This window comes from Chrysochloris asiatica, unplaced genomic scaffold (assembly GCF_000296735.1).
Source record: "Chrysochloris asiatica unplaced genomic scaffold, ChrAsi1.0 scaffold00165, whole genome shotgun sequence".
Taxonomy (NCBI): Eukaryota; Metazoa; Chordata; class Mammalia; order Afrosoricida; family Chrysochloridae; genus Chrysochloris; species Chrysochloris asiatica.
This window is the reverse complement of record NW_006408683.1, coordinates 6,171,040-6,176,148: the sequence shown is the minus strand read 5'-3', so window position 1 is coordinate 6,176,148 and position 5,109 is coordinate 6,171,040. Positions and strand designations below refer to the sequence as shown.

General features: G+C 36.6%; 1 protein-coding gene across 1 annotated transcript in view; it reads left to right on the top strand.

The window, feature by feature from the left end:
- The window catches only part of LOC102832417 (chromosome unknown open reading frame, human C1orf100), a 121,512-nt gene that overhangs the window by 76,598 nt on the left and 39,805 nt on the right, over window positions 1-5,109 (top strand). The window lies entirely within an intron of this gene.

Sequence of the window (5,109 nt, the reverse complement as noted above, 5' to 3'; positions counted from 1 at the left end):
GGTGTGGCCCTGAGTCACCTGGAACTGGAACTTGGAACCTGGGCCCTGGGCACAGAATCTCCGTAGCCAGATTCACACAGATAGTTTTTAAACAGAGCATTGATCTCATGGTTAGTATCATTTATGTGCTACTTTGCAATTTGGATAAAAGGGGTAGACTGTGTTCTAGGCTTAAAGAACATCTCTGAGCAACAGTCTTTGGCAGTCATCTGTTTTCTACTGTTTCATTTTACCTGGCTCTGGTTTTTAAGAATTTGACTTTTGCTCCACATTTTCCTCTCATCCTACATCTACATTCTCTACATTCCTCTCATTCTACATCTACATTCCTCTCATCCACATCATCTTTTGTTACTCCAGTAGTGTTAGAGGGCAGTGGTGGTAGCAGGGTACCATGCAGTTCTTCTGGTATCAGAGTCGCTCATGTAGACTTGTGTCTTCTCTGAACGTTTAGTTATCTTCGTAATGTTTTGCTCCTGGTGAGTAGAGACTCGTAGCTCTGACTTAGGGGCTGCCTTCAAGCTTTAAAGCCCCCAGATGCCACTCAGTTCAGTCGGATGCAGATTATGGTTTTTGTGAACTGTGTTATGTCAGTAGACTGAGTTATCCCATGAGCCTATGTTCCTAAGCTTTCAAATCCAGAAAACCAATCTTACAAGGTGCTTACTTATGTTTGTGGAGTATCCATATTCATGCCTTCAATGAATCAAGGTGCCTGCACCCAGATCTTTGTATTCACACGTACTTTTAGACATTTCTATTTGTTCTCCTCTATGTGTACACAATTGTACAATATGCCTATATCCATCTATGTGTGTTCACTCTTTTACCTTGGTTTTACTGCGTTCACTAAGTTTATACTCAATACCACATTTTCCATCACCAGAATAACAAGCCTCTACAACATAAAGCACACTTCCCTTACCTCCTCTTCTCTCTGGTAACCATCAAGAAGCATTGGTCTCTCTGTGTGTACCAATTCCTGTATTCTTGTTAAAAGAGAGGTCATAAAATATTTGTCCTCATATGTCTGACTCATTTCACTTAGCATTACATCCTCCAGATCCATCCATGTTATAATATGTTTCATGGACTCACCTTTGTTTTTTATGGTTGTGTCATACTCCATCAGATGTATGTATCACAATTTGTTTATCTAGTCATCTGTTGTTTCCTTATTTGCTGTTGCGAATAAAGCAGCAATGAACATTGATGTGTATATCTTTCATGCCTTTATTTTTATGTCCCTGGAGTCCTGGTGTGGTAGGGTAAGCACTGGACCAAAAGGTTGGTTTGAATCACAAGACTGGTGGTTTAAACCCACCAGTTGCTCCTTGGAACCCCTATACAAGGTCACTATGAGTCAGAACCAATTTAATGACACTAACAACAACAAAATGGCTAATGATCCTGAACATCTTTTCAGATGTTTGTTGGCTGCTTGACTGCCCTCTTCAGTGAAGTTTCTGGTTATGCTCTTTGCCCATTTTGTGATTGGGTTGTTTGTCTTTTTGTTGTTGAATTGTTGCAAGTTTCTATAGAATATAGGTATTAGACTCTATCAGATAAGTAGTTTCCAAAGTATTTTTCTCCAATATGTAGGTTGTCTGTTTACTCTTTTAATAAAGCCTTTTGACTAATGCAAGTTTTTAATTTTTACAAAGTTCCATTTATCTATTGTCTCTTCTATCCATACATTTGTTGTTATGTTTGATATCCTATTTTTACAAAAGATTAGATTGCCTAGTTTTTATCTTATGTTTTCTTCTGGTAATTTTATGGTTTTAGGTTTAAATTTTAAATCTAAATGTTTAAGGTTTAACATTTAAACCTTAACATTGATCCATTTTGAGTTAGCGTTTATGCATGGTGTCAGGTAATGGTCCTATTTCATTTTTCTGCAGGTGAATATCCAATTTAGCCTGCACAATTTTTAGAAGCTGTTTCAGCCTCACTAAATATCTTTTAGCCTCTTGTTGAAAGCCAATTGCCCATAGATGATTGAGTTTAATTTTTTTCTCAGTTCTACTCTATTTGTCTATCACTGAACCAATCCCAGATTGTTTCGATTACAGTGACTGTATACTATGCTTTGCTAGTGAGGAGTGTGAGGCCTCCTGCTTTGTTCTTTTCCTTCAATATTGCTTTAGCTATTTGGAGTCTCTTTTCTTTCCGTATGAAGTGGGTCATTAGTTTTTCTATTTTAGTAAAGAATGTTGTTGAGAGTTTTGCATCAGGATTATAATATATGTGTAGATTGCCTTAGGTAGACCTGATATTTTCACTATATTTAATCTGGTGTGGCACTGTAGGATAAGCACTGGAAGATTGGTGGTTCAAGCCCACCAACCACTCCTTGGAAATCCTATACAATGTTGCCATGATTCGGAACTGACTCATCAGTTCTGTCACTTAACTACAACAATAATCCACGTGCACAGTGTGTCTTTCCATTTTGGTAGATATATTTTCATTTCTTGTAATAGTATTTTACCATTTTCATTGTAAAAGTCTTTTGTGCCTCTGTTTAGGCTAATTCCTAGGTATTTTATCAATTGGGGGCTATTATACAAGGGTAAGTAAGAAATTATTGCTACTAGGGTTTCAGTTTATACATGCACAGGTTTATTCCAAATAAAATATGTTTAAACCAGTCTCTGCAATCAGCAGATGGCTGCAGGCAAGTTCTCTTAGTACTATACTTGCCTTCATCTTATTAAGGTATCTTCCAAGGAAAAAAATGACCTATCAAAGACGTAGCTTCTGAGAGTATCTACTGGGCCAATTAAATAGAAGGCAGAGAGGTCAGTGCTGAAGGTTATGGTGACAGTCTTTATGAACTCTCAAAGGGTGATCTTGACAAATTTTGTCAAAGGACACAGGATGACTACTTATGAAGAAGTTATAAGAAAATTGAAACTGCATTGGTGAGAAAAAGGCCAGGAAATTTGTTCCAAGGATTTTTTTCCCCCATCACACCAATGTACCTGTTCATTCTTTGAGGATAGGAAGGGTTGTCCTACAAGAGTTTCATGGGGAAACCTTAGCCCACTACCCTGATCCCACCCCTTCTGATTTATTTTTGTACCCCAAACTCAAAGAACATTAAAAAGAAACACATTTGAGTCACTCAAGGTTGCCAAAATCTGCTGTTTGGACATGATGTGAATCAAAGAACACACACTTCTTCAGGAAAGGATAAAAGATATAGAAACAGTGCCTTCAGAAGTGTATTGACCTAGATGGAGGATATTTCAAGAAAATATCATTTCAAATTTTGATATTTTAGTTTAATAAAGAATTTTGTGGCAATTCACCCTCATAAATGATATTTTCTTGATCTGTTTTGCTAGTGTAGAGAAAGCCAACTGATTTTTGTGTGTTGCTCTTTTACCCTGCAACATTGCTAAATTCTTCTGTTAGTTCCAGAAGTTTTCTTGTGGAATCGTTAGGGTCTTTTATGTAATATGTAGTATCCTGTCATATGCAATATAGATAACTTTCCATCCTTTCTAATTTGAATACCTTCTGTTTCTCATTATTGTCTTATTGCTCTACTTAGGACTTCTAGTACAGAGTTGGATAAGAGTGGGGCTAATGGACATCTTTGTCTCCTTCCCATTCTCCAACAGAAGGCTTTTGGTCTTTGTCCACTTAGCATATGCTCACTGTTGGTTTTGCATGTATGCCTTTAATTATGTTAAGAAATTCTCCTTCTAGCCCTATGGTCCTGTATTGTTGGTTTGTTTGTTATTAATTAGGAAAGGGTGTTGAATGTTATCAAATGGATTTTCTATATCAACTGATAGGATCAATTAGTCTTTTTCCTTTGTTTGCTTTATGTGTGAATTACATTGATTGATTTTCTAATGTTGAGCCATCCTTGTAATCATGGTATAAATCCCACCTGATCATGGGTATTATTTTTCTGATATGTTGCTGAACTCTGTTGGCTATAATTTTATTGTAAATTTTTTTTTTATCTAAGTGATACTGATCTTTAAGCTTCTTTTTTATATGTGATGTCTTTGCCCGGTTTAGGTATTAAGAATATGCTGGCTTCATAGAAAGAGTTTCATACTATTCCTTCCTCTTGTACGTTTTTGAAGAGATTGAGTAGTATTAGTATCAACTCTTCTTTGAATATTTAATAGAATTCTCCAGTATAACTATCTGGTCCACCACTCACCTGTCAGTTTGTGGTAATTTGTGTGTTGCTGTGATGCTGGGAGCTATGCCAGTTATTTTAAATACCATAAGGGTCACTCATGGTATACAAGTTTCAACTGAGCTTCTACACTAAGACAGACTGGGAAGAAAGACCTAGTGATCTATTTCTGAAAAAAAATGGAAAGTTGAAAGCCTTACAGGTAGCAGTAGACCGTTATCTAATATAGTACCAGAATATGAGCTGCTTAGGTTAGAAGGCACTCAAAATCTAAGTATTGACAACATGTCTCTTCAAATTAAAGTTGTCCTTATTGATGTGGATGGAACAAAGCATTTGGAATGTTCCTTTTGTTATTCCAAAGCTTAGGTATGATGCCCTGGAGCAACCAAGTCCAATTATAACCACTTCAAATAAACAAAGAAAGAGAAAAGCTTTAATTATTGTCATGAAGTCAATTAATGGAACACCTCATAATAAGCAGGCTGGTTTAACTCTTCACTAGAAGGCACTTAACAACAACAACAACAAGCACTTTTTATACGATTTCTTGGTAGTATAAAAGGTGAGTCATGTTCTACGTGCATTAGGGGCTACAGTTCTAACATTCACACTAAATCACAAGGTGGTCATGATGTGCCAATAACATTTCAAGGAGGGCAGGTGTAACTATCCTAGTGCCTGTTTGTCCAGATGGTTACTTCATACCAGAACAGGAACCAGGTTCCAGGCACAGTCAAGCAACTATTAACATTTCAACCTAGAATATTCAAAACATATATTTAAGAAACAAGAACAAAATTGTGTATAAGATGCTTTCAGGCAGTGTATAATTGTATTTATCCTTAATTAAGAACAGCAACATACACTCTCAATCCCCTCCTTTGAAGCTTTAGACCTTAAGACTCATCCATTTTTCTTGTAGGAGTCCTGGTGTGGTG